At 45.5% G+C, this 15,621-nt stretch overlaps 1 long non-coding RNA gene across 2 annotated transcripts; it reads right to left on the bottom strand.

Moving 5' to 3' along the window:
* Positions 1–5,900: 5,900 nt before the first annotated feature.
* Positions 5,901–9,033, bottom strand: LOC127323643 (uncharacterized). 2 transcript variants are annotated; one of them, XR_007865842.1, is made up of 4 exons: positions 8,534–9,033; positions 8,213–8,437; positions 7,687–7,815; positions 5,901–6,176 (listed from the first exon to the last, which is right to left on the bottom strand). It is a non-coding gene; the product is annotated as an uncharacterized lncRNA (long non-coding RNA). The 2 variants fall into 2 exon arrangements; XR_007865841.1 differs by having other exon boundaries at positions 8,213–9,033.
* Positions 9,034–15,621: the final 6,588 nt, after the last annotated feature.

Below are 15,621 nucleotides of genomic sequence, written 5' to 3'. Positions count from 1 at the left end.
GTAGTTACTACCTTTGTATTGCTTGCTGTGCTATCACTGGAGTTGGTGTTGGCTGTAGCAAACTTCATTTCCTGCAAATAAGTAAATCAAGTAAACTTTATGTTAGATTCCCGGTTTACTAATGTTTCTCCATAATGCATAATCATTATTTATCTTTTATATATTCTTGAAATGTACCTTGATAATTTTTGCTGGTATTGGTTGCATGTGTGTTTTCCTGTCATTCTGTTTGTCTGGTATACCATATTTGCTGCTTGGACCTGTATGTTGTTTCATTCCTGCCTGGTTGCCATAAACCTCCTGTAAATTGGATATAAATTTAATTTTGTCAGGCTATTTTTTAATCTCAGTTACTTTTCTGGTCATTGCGAGAAGTGTTGATTAACTGTAATCTACATGCCTTTTTGATGTCTTCTTTGTTTTGTTGAGATTGTTGTCGGGAGGTCTCGTGCTTGTCTACTAGCTTGATCTGTGTGTGATTGTTGTCGTTGTTGTCGTCAGACATATCATCGTCCTCGATTTCTTTGAATAAACCCTGAGAAATGGATAAATAATTATCAGGATTTATCCAAAAAATGTTTTGATTTTGTACTTTGCTTCTATAACCTTTGTTACTTACCTCATAACTTGATGAACTTCTTTGCATGTATTTTTCCGCTAGTGCAGCTGAGCTGTTCTGCCTGCTTGTTGCTGACACATAATTATGCTTTTCTGTTTCTTCGTGGTGTTTTTGTCTCACATTGTTGCCATCAGCATCCTGTAAGAAGATTGACAGTCAATAATATTACTATCTCAGAAAATAATTAATTTTAAGTATATTTGTTAAATTGATTCAATAAAATCTAGTAATGAATTTTCAGTGCCATATCTAGTAATTAATTTTACCAACCTTCATTGTGAACTTTGCCGATTGTTTTGATTTGATGTTGCTTGCAACCAGGGAAGGATGCTCTCTTGAAAAAGCGTAGGAGGGCGTATACTGATTGATATTCTCAGAGGTTAGCAAATTTGTTTCCTTCATCCCTCTATCCAATTCCATTGTTGAGCTGCTGCTGGAAGCTTCTTCCTTCTTTACTTCTATTAGAGATCGTTTAAGGTGAGCACACTGCACTTTGTACTGTGACTCAGCTTGTTTAAATTTATTTTGTTGCATTCTCTCCTTTTTATTCCTCCATGTGTGTATTCTTGCCTGGAAAAAATTGAATATAAATTTTTGTGTACATGCATGTTAGAAAAGGAAAAACAGTTTATCTTGTGTTCATTTTAAATGCAGATATATGATCACATTACAAAATAAATCACAATAAAGTCATATTATAGGCACAGTACTAGTAGTTGTGTACCTGTTGACATGTGGAAGCTGTTATTGCCTAGAATTGTTTCTAGTACTTCTTACTACTATGGGTTAGTACTTCCTGAACAACATATATAGGCACGGTAATACTGTTGCTTTTGTTTGACAGCATGGAATTTGTTTTTCCACGCAATTTTTACTAGTACTTCTAATATGAATAGTTAGTAGTTCTTGATCATTATAGGCATAAGACTGGTAGTTCTGTACTTGCTACACTCGTTAATTTGTTTTCTTCATGCAGTGTTACTAGTACTTGTTAGTACCGTGATTTAATACTTCCCGATATCACAAAGTTTAGCACTATAGCATAATGGGGAGGTGTTTGTAAGTAGAGTATATTTTGATAAGTTTTACCATTTTTGCAACTTTTGCCATTTGTTCTGCAGTTAGTGGTATCTTGACTCCAGGTGGCAGCATGTTCAACCACATTATTTGTTGTTCTTCATCCTTGTTTTGTGGTGCCCATGCTTCATCCATCTTTTCTGATGACTTTTTTTCCCTCTCCAGCCCTGCAGGAGTATGAAGTGTTGAAGTTCAAGACTATGAAGAGCAAGCGTGGAAGGTTGAGAAGTTTGACTGCGACTTTTGACAAGTATTCCGAAGCAAATGTGCAAGTTTGAATTTTCAACTTGTTTTGATGAGTATCTAGTGTTTGAACTTATTTAGTGCGTTTTTGAGTGGTTAGTCTGTGTCTGTTTAGATTCCAGAACCAACGAGAAAGAAACCTAGTGAATTTACCTATGTGGTTGTTCCGATCAGATGTATTGTGCACGTTGCCTAATCCTGCAGATCTGCGAGTTCAGCCTCTCTCATCCCTTGTTTGTTCCCTTGTGTTGATATTGTCTGTCCTGCACGTCCGAATTTTGAATCGTTGGAAACAAAAAAAAAATAGATGGAAAATTGCAATTGACTGAATTACATGTTAGTTGTGGATGGGGTTCCTGTTGTCGAACGAGAAAAATCGGGATACGGAATACTACATTTCAAATCTACGAATGTGTAATTTAGATGTTTAGCTTGAGTTTGTGATCGTTCGTCTTCCTTGGTGGCTTCGTCGATCCCCTCGTCTGGATCTTGATTTGAATTTTGAATCTGTTGGAGAGAGAGGAGGAGATGGAAAGCGTGATCCTGCCGTCCACCAAAAGTGGAGGATTAGTTAAGATATCTACCTTCGAGATATTTCTTCTCCTGTATGTGTGGGCCAGCATATATCATTAAATGGGAGTTGATGTTTCAGTATGACATGTGGGTCCTCCTTTTATCTAATCATTCCTTTTCTGCGTGGATGACATGTGGGACTGTGGATGGGAGGATTGATTCTACTTCACTTTTCCATTTTTTCTTCTGTGGCGTCTCCGTAATTTCTGATGCGATTCGTCATTCATTGATCCGTGAGTCATCTTCTTCCTCCCTCTTGCCCTACCCGTACGCTTGCGCCCATCTCCAGATCTATTTTTCAAAACCTCTCGTCTCGAATGCTTCCTAACCCTATTTATCGTTTGATTTTCCCTTCAATTGTTGAATGCAGGCGGCGGGTTCTCAATAAAGTACCCCGTGGATTTTTCGGCGGGTTTTGTGTGTTATCGTTGTTTTCTCGTAGCATGCGTTCTTCAATGGATGACGAAGCTGCTGTACCTCGTGATGGTGAAGATGAGGTCACCCCTGAATTGTCTGATACGCAGTCTTTTTCTGTTGATGGCACTGAGTTGGTGACCCAGGAATTCATGGTGCGTGATCAGCTTGGGCAGAATAGGATAAGGATGGAGAAGAAAGTATCTGCTAATAATGAAAGAATTGAAGAGCACAGATTGAGAAAATCTTGGTTAGTTTAGATTGTTTGTTGTTCCTATATATGTTTGTTCATGCTTCTGGTTTATTTTGATGTCATGATCATGTGTTTATGTGTTATTGTTTTATGTTATCCAGTTCTAGATCTATGCCTATTAGTTCATCAGAATTTAGTACAAAACTTAACCTTCCAAAGTTCAATTCTGTTTGCAAGTCCCTTAGCCCCAAACAAAGAGGTTATGTTGCTGATATAGGTCAAGGATCTCTCCTTGATATTCGTCTTGAAGAGATACCAAGGGCTTTCGTTGCTTGGATTGTCAGCAACTACATTGCTTCAAAGAGGATGTTTGTCTTCAAAAATGGCTTTGACTTTGCTTTCAATGCACTGTGTGTCCATAAGGTATTAGGCACACCAACTGGCGGATGGCGCATCACTATCAAATGCAGTGAGCAATTCAGGGATGTTGTTAGGAATCGGTCATGCTGTGAAGGCAGTACCCCAACTATAAATGAGCTAATGAATATGCTGTCTTCTAACTTGGAAGAGGAAGATTTCAAAAGATATTGGATGATGTTCAGTGTTACTGCATTTCTATGTCCAACGACGTATGAGTGCGTCAGTCCTGACTCCTTTCAGCACTTGAGGGTCCTTCTGAGGAAATCCGCTCGTATGATTGGTCTTCAGCAGTGTTCCAGAAACTTTCAGTTTCCATGAAAACTTTCGTTGATTGTGGTCTACACGGTGCGCTCTGTGGTTGCCTGGTAGTTCCTTTGGTTAGTAATGCCTTTAGTTTCTCATAAGTTGTTGTTGTCATGTTATTGATTAATTCTATCTGAGTGCCTAAATTTTTTTTGCTTTGTTGTTCTTTGTAGATGACTTACTTAGAATATCTTGATATAAAAGTCAAAGAGCTTGCTAGTGTTGTTCAAGAATTAGCGTATGGGATTCAGAGACGGTTTAGTGAATTTGAGAAACTTGACTTGGTTTCTGCGGAGGATGGAACCTATGGCCCTAAAATGTTTAAAAAAATTATGTTTATGTGTTGTCCCTAAAATGTGTTTTTTATTTTTCTTTGTGTGTGTTATAATTAGCTGAAGGATGTGAGACGTACTCCGTTTCATCAGAGTGGGTCTTCCACTTTCTGTATTGGAGATCTGCATCCCGGTCTCGAGACGTTTCTTTACTCCTTTGTGAAGCCTGCAATGCGTCCGTTGGTACGTTTATTGTGATGTTTTGTTTTAATTGACATCTATGTGCACTGTATTGTAATGTTTTATAGTTTGAAGTAACTGTCTGCAATTACTAACTTCTTGTTATATAATTTTTTGTTTTGTTTTGTTTTTGATTTTGCAACAGGCTGTTGATGATCTGAAAGAAATTCAGCAGGGCTTGTACATTGAAATATTTTCTGCAATTCAGCCAATCATCAACAATAAGATTGCCAATGTTTTGCAGCTTGCGAGCCACTATAATGAACGAAGATTTTGCGCATCTGAAGATAAACAGGGTGGTTCTTGTTCAAGGCCATTGTTCAGTAATATGGCCAATTGTCTGGGTATACTCAATGATTTTGATCATATATACCGCTCGAATGGAACGGGTGATAGCCCATCTGTCGTTAGAACTGAATCAAATCAAGAAGGCTCCGTATTGAAGTACCAAACATACAGCTTGCCAAAAAGCCAGAACAGGAATCAGGGTATTGCTACTAATGCTGAGATGTGCGATGACATGTGGCGTGAGCAGATTATGCCGATTAGTCAAAATGTTTATAAACAGATTAGGTTGCTTCAACAGCTCATTCCTATTAATTGCAAATACACACCAAATGCATTGTATAAGGAGTATCTCTTGAATCTCGAAGCGTATGTTGATCGTGTCGTGGAGGATCTTCCATCAATACTCGCATCCGAAGGAGCGTTGGATTTGCTTGCCAGAAGGGAGTTGTTTGCAGCTGTTGTGGACTCGACCCTGCTTTTTCAAATAGTTTTTATATAGGAAATTAAACAGAGGAAAATATATTTTTATTTGAGATGAAAAAAGGGAAGTAATTTAAGCAATAAAATAAGGTTTAATAAAATAATTTTGGAGTTCAAATTTATGAATGATGCCATGATGACTTGCAACGACACGGAAAAACAGTAGCGGCGAAAAATCTAATATTGGGTTTTTCCGGGTCGTTAGAAACGACACCACTAACAAGGAATCTCGCCTCGAGATTCCACGCCATGGTACGGGGGAAGAGAGATGAACAATCGGATCTTCTGCCGACGTGTCGATCTTCTCAACACCACTAACAAGAGTCCTTGCTCCACGTAGATCGGCGACACCACTAACAAGAAGTCGTTGTTCTGCTCTCGATGATGGGCTTCTGTAGGGATCCTCCGAAGATCGGACCTTATAGGTGAGGGGAAAAGATCGTCCAACCCGCGTCGGAACCTAAGCCTCAAAAAACCAGATAAGAGAGAAGACTCCAAACTCGCAAAGTTAAGAGGAGAAAGAATATATAGATAAGGAGGAAAATCAGAGCTAATCAGATCTATCCAACGAATTTTATAAAATAGTTTTGACACTAGACACAACAACGTCCGTTGGCAAGGTTATCCTGCATGCTGGACTAGTGGGGTACCGTCAACCTGGGCTCTGATACCAACTTGTGACGTCCCGGAACCGGTACCATGAGGATTCCAGCGATCCCGCCAAAATCCGCACGTATCGATTCAGAGACGCCCGGACGTGCGCGACGAATCACACACGTGATGCCAGAGGAATTAACACGAGTGGTAACATTACAACAGGATCACAATAGAGCCCACAAGAAAGATATATTACAACAACGACTCCAACGAATCAAGATACAAATATACAATACAAAGATCCAAATCATACAAAAGATCAAAGATGTCCGAGTATGGACAAGATACAAATTGGACTAAGAGTCCTGAAGATAACCAGTGGCGTCCATAACCCTGCCCAGGCCAAGCCGGAAGGGTAACCTTGCTAACGTTGCCTTCATCGAACATGACTTCATACCTGCACGGCCATGTCCCAAAGAAGCAGCAATAAGTACGGGTTCGTACTTAACAAGACTTCAAGATGTATAAGCATTCATCAACCAGTCGTCCTTTATACTTGAGGCACGCAGGGGACTTAGAGGACGCAAGAGGAACGTCATAGGCAATATGGTAGGGTTAAGCGGCAGCGCGCAAGCACTAAAAACCTATAGAGACACTCTACAACAATCGTCTAATCGGAGAAGATGAGAGAGCGCATAACTAATAGTTCTATACTCTGCAAACATAACGGGGTTACAAGGCACTCATGGCTTCCCCAAAAGTAACATTATATCATCTGACCACAAAGAAACAAGCTTGCACGCCCCGGAGAAACAAAACGTTCAAACTAATTGTGGCCACTGAACAGAGCTGTAGATTTCGGCAGTGGTCGAGGGGAGACCCGGTAAGCATACCCACGTGTGGTTAGAGCGCTCAGTCTCGGAACAGATAACAAAACTCGGGTCCTAAGTTATAAAGAAACACAAGTGAGCCGTCACAAAACAAGCAGCTGACCCACCGATGCCTCCGCTAAACACTATTAACAGATATATCCATAAACCATGTGTCATGATTCCCCAACAGATGACCCGATAAGATATCGATAATGGTAACACGGTGTAAACAACACTAGCATGCACTACGACTCGCAAGGCAGACCCGATAACCAAACAACAGCTGTAGGAGGTTGGTGGAGGCAATATAGGCTGCTTGAGGTAACAAGTGGATGGGACACGTGAAAAGAATGCAACTCAAGGCTAGCATAAGGGAGAAGGCAAAATAAAATAGGTGTGCGACTCCTGCAGAGACATGAGTTTAGAAAATGCTGGGGAAGACTTAGGTAGGATCACCCTTTAGATAGGATCTATGAGAACAATTTTTTTGAAGCACAAAACATGTTCAAAATATTATGAAAAAAAATGACAACGCACATATATGTTACATATGCAAGACCAAAAAATTGCAGCTTCAAATTCGACATATACTTAGAGAACCAAAAAAGACAAATTTAGGTGTGAATAGTGTGAACTAGAATTCATTCAGATATGACACTATTCATAGTCAGATTTGTCTTTTTTGTTTCTTCAAGTGTAGATCAAATTTTGAGCTGAATTTTTTGGAGTTGTAGATACAATCATAGGTATGTTGTATACTCCCTCCGTTTCAATCTATAGTGCCTATAGATTTTCTGCACGGTAATTAGCGCAACTCATTTTTTAACACAAAACCCCCTAAAGAGTCGAACCACGATCTCAGAAATACTCCTGATTTGCCGATCCCTCGATCCCGCTGTGGAGTCCTTATTTCCAGCTATTCAGATCATCTCAGTGGAAGGGGTTTTTTCGCAAATAAACACAGATATACTCTTATATTATGAAACAAATGCAGAAAATCTATAGGCACTATAGATTGAAACGGAGGGAGTATTATTTTCAGATTTTTTCGCATGATAAAAACATGTTTTATGTGAGTTGATCCTATGATCTCACCTAATAGATAGATCCTATACAAGTCTCCCCCGGAAAATGCTTGCCTGTTACAGGTTGTCGAAGAACATCCGGAGAACTTGTTGTATCTCACAACACCACTTCGCGATCCTATCCGGGAAGAAGCAAATGCTGGAACACATAACATATGCAAGTCTTACTACTACGGATAACGAGTCGGCACACTCAAGATGATATGCACGACATGGCAATGATGATGCGATGCAACATATCCAAATTAAGCGGAACCGGAGTCCGAACAAACAATTATTAGGTTCGAGTTAATTATCTGCCCCGCATATTAAATGTTGATTAGCATGGCAAAAGACATAGCATGGGTGAGCTACGCAAAATTAAATGGAACCGGGATAAGATAAAAAATCCCACATAATTCCATATTTAGTTATTAGATGATTCGTTATTACCCGAACAACCACAAGATATGCGATGCAATGCGACACATATGATTGATGCAACAAGATAGATGTACATTTAGAAAATAGGTATAGGTTTAGGGTCGGGGTCTCACGAGACAAAGATGGTCGCCAGATTCGGTTCGGAGAGGAAGAAGATGAAGCCGGGGTCTTCGCCTTCGTATCCGGGAAGGAGGCCTTGAGGTTCCATGACCAAGGTCTTGGGTTCCGGTTCCAACTTCGGTGTCGGTGGCGAACGTGGATCAGCACAACTAGTCTTCGGATTTAACTCCAAGTGCCGGTTGGGGAATTCACGCATCAAACAGAGACAACACCAAAAACTGCACCAGCAACACACGAAGCAGGCAGCCAGGTAAATGGATCCAAACAGGATTAGATAGGTATCTTGCTATGAATCATGCAACGAGTGTAGCTACCGTGCATAGGAAAATAAGCAGCATACGGTCACAGATTCCAAAACGAGGAGGTGTTGCTGCTAGGAAAAGAAGCAGCATTCGCTGTTGCTTATTGAGGAGCAGGGGCAGGTGGCGTGCGCGGGGCAGACTGATGACGTCCTTGGCGACGGCAGGAAGTCACAGACGAGCTTGGGGAGGTCGTGGCAGACCAGCAGCGTCGGACGGCGCGGCGGAGAGGAGCAGCACGAAACGGCGAGGGCCAGCGGCGCCGGGCGCGACGGTGACGAGCTCGAGAGGGCAGCGGCGGCGTTCGTGACGACGAGAGGAAGCAAGACGGGGCGGACGCAGTGGCGCGCGGCCTGTGAGGAGAGAGGCGCTCGAGCGCGGGCCAGGGAGAGAGGCGCTGCTCGGGGAGGCGAGAGCCAGCGGCGGCCATCGGGGTTGAGCGAGGAGAGGCGAGGTGGAGGCGACACGCTCGGGCTGACTCGATCTGGAGGCGAGTGGTGGGAGGACCTAAACGGAAAAAGAAGAAAGCTAGGGGCGAAAAGAAAAGGGCCAGCGGCGGGGGGCGGGGAGGAAAATGGCCAAGGCTGGCCGGTTCTCCTCGCTAGGGTTTGGCCGAGCGGGCCGCATGGGCTGCCGGCTGGGCCTTGGCTGGCCTGGCCTGTTGAGAGGATCCCTCTCCCGTTTTTTTTTTATAAAACGTTTTCTTTATTTATTTTTCCTGTTTGTTTTCAAAACCATTTCAAATAGTTTTTATATGGGAAATTAAACAGAGTAAAATATATTTTTATTTGAGATGAAAAGAGGGAAGTAATTTAAGCAATAGAATAAGGTTTAATAAAATAATTTTGGAGTTCATAGAGGTAGTATATGTAAACCACAAATGATGTGACTCTCCATGCTTTGTTTCGACAATTTTCTATCAAGCCCCACAATAACTTTGGCTTGTTTTTAAATTCAGGTCGATAAATCTCATGAGCTCGCTCGCCCTTGTTTTGTGTTCTAGTTGGATGCGGCGGCGCGTGTGTATCGCCATTATATATTATACCATGGCTCCACACATTCGGGTCACACACCCACTCCTGAAATCGTGGAGCTATTTCGGAGTATTTTTGTATGTGTTTTGGTGGGAGGGCAAAGTTGTCCTATTGAAAATATGGTTGACGAAAACTTCGACCGGAGAAAAAAGAGGAACTTCCTTCTTTTTAAGTATAGAGATATAGAGATAGAGATAGAGATTTGATATGTTGTCAGGCTATATGTGTTATCACCAGAATTTGACCGAGTCAGAGGTGGGCCGCGATCGAGATGGGCTTGAAGATTATACATGGAAGAATATATGTGAATCGGCCTTATATGCAAAGTTTGGGCTAGTTTGCCCATGTATCTGTAATATAGTAGGATACGTGTCGGTTAGTTAGAGTTTGGCTCGTGCACAGTTGGGATTATTCCCACGTTAGAAAGTCTACGGACTATAAATATGTATCTAGGGTTTATGAAAGAAACAACAATCACGTTCACCACAAATCAATCTAGGCGCATCGCCAACTCCCTTGTCTCGAGGGTTTCTTCCGGGTAAGCATCATGCTGCCTAGATCGCATCTTGCGATCTAGGCAGTACAAGTTTATTCGTTGTTCATGCGTTGCTCGTACTGAAGCCTTTTTGATGGCGAGCAACGTAGTTATCTTAGATGTGTTAGGGTTAGCATTGTTCTTCGTATCATATGCTGTCGTAGTGCAACCCTTAGACATCTAGCCGCCCTTACACCTATCTTAGGTGTAGGGGCGGCGCCCCGCTTGATCATTATTTAGTAGATCTGATCCGTTATGGTTGCTCCTTGTTCTTCAAGGATTAGTTTAATATCTGCATAGTTAGGCCTTACAAAGGGTTGGAGGATCCAGCGGCGCGTAGGGTGTAGTTTGCTAGCCCTAGACAGGATGTTCCGGGGATCAACCTCGTGTTGGTTTTTAGGCCCTGTCTAGGATCGGCTTACGATCACCGTGCGCGGCCGCGAGGCCCAATCACGAGTAGGACGTTCCGATTATGCGGTGAAAACCCTAAATCGTCGTAGATCGTTTTAGCTTTATCTTGATCAAGCAGGACCACCATATATTCGTACACCTCGTGCGAATCATGGGTGGATCGGCTCTTTGAGCCGATTCACAGGACAACCTGAGAGCCGATCGAGGCTCGTATTTAATGTTTACGTGTATGCCATGCAGGAAACTAAGCGAGGCATCTCCATCACCTTCCTGACCAGGTATAGGTCAGGTGGCACGCCCTTGCACCAGCATCGGACGTGCGTGCCGGAGTTCTTTGCGGGCCGTCGCTCGGAGGGACCAGGGCCAGCCGCATCCCTAAGTTGCTCCCGGCTCTCCTGTGTTGCCCGTCGCTGCTCGCCGGTGGGTTTCTGACCGCAACACATTCTGGCACGCCCGGTGGGACAATCTTCGACATCAACCACATCGCCATCTACATCTGAGATGGCGGACGGCACTCCAGTCACGTACGAGGATCTGACCGAGGAGCTCAAGAAGAAGTACGACGAGGTCAAAGCGATCCTCGAAGCCGACCTGATCGGCTCTTTTCACAGAACCCGTTCACATGGCGTCAGGTGGAAAGGGTTCTCGCCTGAAGGTGCGCTCGATGGAATAGACCTGTCCGCCCCGTCAGAAGGACGCACCAGGTCCCTGCGTCAGGAGATTAACTACATGGTGGCTCATTCGCTACACCGCCACTCTGAGAACCTAGTGAACACTTTGGAGCGTGTTGCTCTTCGGGTGATCCAGGAAATCATGAGGCACCAGTACTCTCCGTCAGGACCAGCTCTCGGGACATACCAAGGAGAGATGCCACTCCAGTCCCGTCCACCGCTGCCCATCGCGTTGGCAGCACCAGAAGTGCCGAGTTCACCGGCATTCGTCGTCTACAAGATCGGTGGTGACCCTAATGACTACCAGTTCTTGCACGAGGCGCCTAAGGAGATCCCTCACGGGTACACGTGCACATACGTGCCGATCGCGTAATCGGGCGCTCACAAACCGTGCCACAACAAAGAGGGACTTCGGAAAGCAGGAGGAACTTCGACGGATCTTGAGAAGCAGACGTGGCTAGCTAAGTACGCCACTCCAACAAACCTCCAGAGCTCAGCTCCTGCAGTTGGCTCAGAGATGGAAAAGCAAGCATGGCTGGCTAAGTATGCCACTCCGGCGAATCTTCAGAGTTCGACTCCTGCAGCCAGCACCGCGGATCAAATCAGTACCATACTGAGAGACCAGTTCGGCATGGTGCCGAAAAGGGGGACAATCGGCTATTCCAAGCCGTACCCCAATGAGTACGAGTTGATCCCGCTACCACCCAAATATCGGCTCCCTGATTTCTCCAAGTTCAATGGATCAGATGGTTCCAGCTCCATCGAGCATGTGAGCCGATATTTGGCACAGCTGGGCACGATCTCAGCAGCGGATGAGCTACGTGTGAGGTTCTTCGCACGGTCCCTCACAGGATCGGCTTTCGGGTGGTACACTTCGTTGCCACCAGACTTGATCCGGACTTGGAAGCAGTTGGAAGAACAGTTCCACATGCAGTATCACTCCGAGGCTTCCGAGTCTGGCCTTGCCGATCTAGCACAAATACGTCAGAAGCGTGGAGAAACTGTGGCAGAATACATCCAGCGCTTCAGAAATCTAAGGAACCGATGTTATTCGGCTCGTGTGACTGAAAAAGAAGCAGTCGAGTTGGCAGTGGTGGGCCTTACATCACAAATCAAGGATATGGCCTCCCAAGCAGACTACCCTTCACTGGCGCACATGGTTCAGAAACTGTCGTTATATGAACAGCGCCACCCGGACTTGTACCAGGACAAATTCAAGCGTGCGGTAGTCCTGGTTGAGGCAGATGAAGACGAAGGCTCTGCGGGAGATCAAGAAGTAGCAGTGGCTGAATGGACTCGGGGCAACCCCGTGTCCCGCAAATGGGTTAAGCCACCAGGTCCGCCCCGCAGGTTTCGATTTTGACGTGACTAAAGCGAGCAAATCTTCGACCTCCTACTCAAGGAGAAGCGGTTGAAGTTACCCGAAGGTCTCAAAATCCCCACGGTACAGAGCTGAACGGAAAGCCATACCGCAAATGGCATAACTCGTTCTCCCATGCCACCAACGACCGCAGGGTGTGGCGTCGCAGATCCAAATGGCGATAGAACAAGGACGTCGATTTTTAACCGCACGCCCATGAAGGTCGACACCCACCCCTTCCCCGCCGTTAACATGGTGGAGTGCACTTACCCTGAAGGTTGCCAGCCAGGATTCTCGTTCAACATCAACATGGTAGGACCTGGACACCACTCTGGCAAGGATGGAGACGAGGGCAGCTGCTCTCGTAGCAAGGACACAGAGGAGGCCGCTCCACGCGATCGGCTCCGGCACGATGGCAAGCGCTACATCACAGAGGGAGAAGTGAGGAACGTAAGATATCAGCGACCTCTCCCCGATCACCTCCTCAACAAGTACGTGAGTCAATATAGCCAACGCCGACGATCCTGCGACGATGATGATAGAGACCGTCTGGCTAGGGATGCCAGGAGACATCGTCGGCATGATCACGATGAGGAGGAGTACGAGCGCCGTGCCAAGGAAGAATCGAGGAAGCAAGACGACGAGGATAGGCACTGGGACTGCCCCTTCTTCAGACACTGCTGGGATTCAGGAATGAGCCGATTGCCTACAATCGGCAACTGCCCAGAATGTAGACAGAAGAGGAAGGATGCAGCTAACGTGTCCGTGTTCAAACGTCTAGGGCCTCTCCCACCTCGGAGCAAGCACGCTGAGTCCCCTCGGGTGGAAGATCTCGAGGATTTGGAAGACGATGATGAAGAAGAAGAAGATAGGTACCACCGGCCAAGGTGGTGCCCTGATGGACTCAGCCGTTCCCAAAAGCGTAGGGTTCAGCGACTGCGCGGCTTGGAGGAAGCCGAAAGGTTATACCTGCACACGCTAAGGAAGGCGCGGCCTGATCTGGCCGCGAAGATCCAGCGAACCCTGGATGAAGAGGGTCGACCACAAAAAATGGAGTGGCGCCCCAAGCAAAGGAAAGCCGATGATGAAACATCGGCTGGCACAAACATGGTGTTCATCCTTCCTACGGAGTTCAGTGCTCCAGGATTAGACGAGGCACCTGTGGCACAACTTGACTGCGGCCCACGGCCGGTTATCTTTGAGAAGCCACGAGAAAGAAGCTACAGACATCTGAAGGCCCTGTACTTGCGAGGTTATATCGATGGGAGGCCTGTCAATAAGATGCTGGTGGACACCGGAGCGGCAGTCAACATTATGCCATACTCTATGCTACGTCGGTTGGGACGCTCTAGCTCGGATCTGATCAAGACCAACGTGACATTGAGCGATTTCAACGGCCAAGCGTCTGACGCACAAGGTGTTCTAAACGTGGATCTGACCGTAGGAAGGAAAACCATCCCTACGACCTTCTTCATCGTCGATAGCAAGAGCACCTATGCTGTTCTGCTAGGAAGAGATTGGATCCACGCCAACTGTTGCATTCCCTCCACGATGCACCAATGCGTAATACAGTGGGATGGAGATGAGGTAGAAGTCGTCCAGGCCGATGACTCAGCCGAGATTTCAACGGCCGGCATGAACACTTGGGAAACAGCAGGCCAAGAGCCACTCTCAGGTATCAATTTGGATGACTGCGAGCGCATCGACGTGACGAAGGACAGGGTTAGGCTGGTCTTATCCACCGGCCTGATCGTGTAGCAAGAACAAACCGATGAGCAAATGTGGCGAGGCCGATCCTTGGGATCGGCCCCAAAGATCTATGAAGGAACATTACAAAACCTTCATTGAGCGATTCAATATGGAGGCCGATTCCAGCAATCGGTCAAAATTATCCTCACCACATGTTCTGCTTGTGTTCAACATCGATCTACTGGGCAGCGGTTTTACGTCGGCTGATGAGTTAGGAAAAGTCAACATTGGTCCTACCGGAGCCGACGTGCAAATACAGTGCCTTGGCTAACTACAGAGCCGATATCTGCAGTTACCTGACATGTTCGGCTCGGGGGGCACCTAATCAGATGAACATGTGTGCAGTGAAATATTGGGGGCCGATAGAAAAATCGGCCAGTAAAAAAAAATCATCAGCATCACGATATATAGCTGATGCACGGACATCGACTTTAGAGCTAAGAAACAAAGCCGATGCACAGCCATCGACTCTAGTACGATTACACAAGATCTACCAGCTGCGTGTTCAAGACGCGGATTTCGACCAGGTCGGTTTTCAATTCAGCTGTGAGGCCTCCTGCTTCCTCGAGGGAATGAACAATGAGCCGATTCTGGTGCCTGGATCTTCTCTTCGAGGACTTCTAACCCTTTGCGCTAGTTCAGCAGTACTGTCAGAAGCATCAGTTTTGGCGTGCAAGGCAGCCTCTTTCTCATTAAGCTGTTGGTGTTTCGTCTACAGCATCGGCTTTCAGCGGAAGGAAGGTGATCAATGGGGGCAAGTTTGGCTCGCTCTGCATGGTGGCTGTCTCAGATTACCTGAGCTCAAAGCCCTTTGTTTGATCTGTGCATCCTCACCGCTAGTCTCGCCTTGACTGAGGCTCGGGGGGCAGCTGGTCTGGTAGATGCTCTGTTTAAGAAGCCGATTGGGATGTCATCGGCTGATCCTTCGTCGCAACCTTCTTCAAAAATGGTGAATTCTTGCAGAAGAGGATCACTGGACCTGGTGGGAGGAGTTTAAGGGCTTTCTTGAAGACTCCACATTATCCACCAGATCTCGAAGTCATCAGTTGAAGAATTGAAGGATGGATTATGAAGGACCGATGCGTTGCTATCGGCTCATTAAGCATTGGCTAAGTGGACAAATCGGCAAAATCAGTATGAGGGGAAATCGGCTAAATTGGCTCAAGAGAAATCGGCAAAATCAAATTGGGGAAATTCTTCATTGATAAGCAAGATTTCTTACATAAAGAGCTGATTGCTCTCAAACGGAAGTACTAGGGGATACATTGCCCCGTCTACTACTACTGGTCCTATGCTAATGGTCCTATCTATGGGCCGTTGCTGCCGTCGTCGTCGCCGTCGTC

Source organism: Lolium perenne, chromosome 1, assembly GCF_019359855.2.
Source record: "Lolium perenne isolate Kyuss_39 chromosome 1, Kyuss_2.0, whole genome shotgun sequence".
NCBI classification, from domain to species: domain Eukaryota; kingdom Viridiplantae; phylum Streptophyta; class Magnoliopsida; order Poales; family Poaceae; genus Lolium; species Lolium perenne.
Note: the sequence above shows the minus strand (reverse complement) of the source record. Positions and strands in the feature narration are given on the sequence as shown.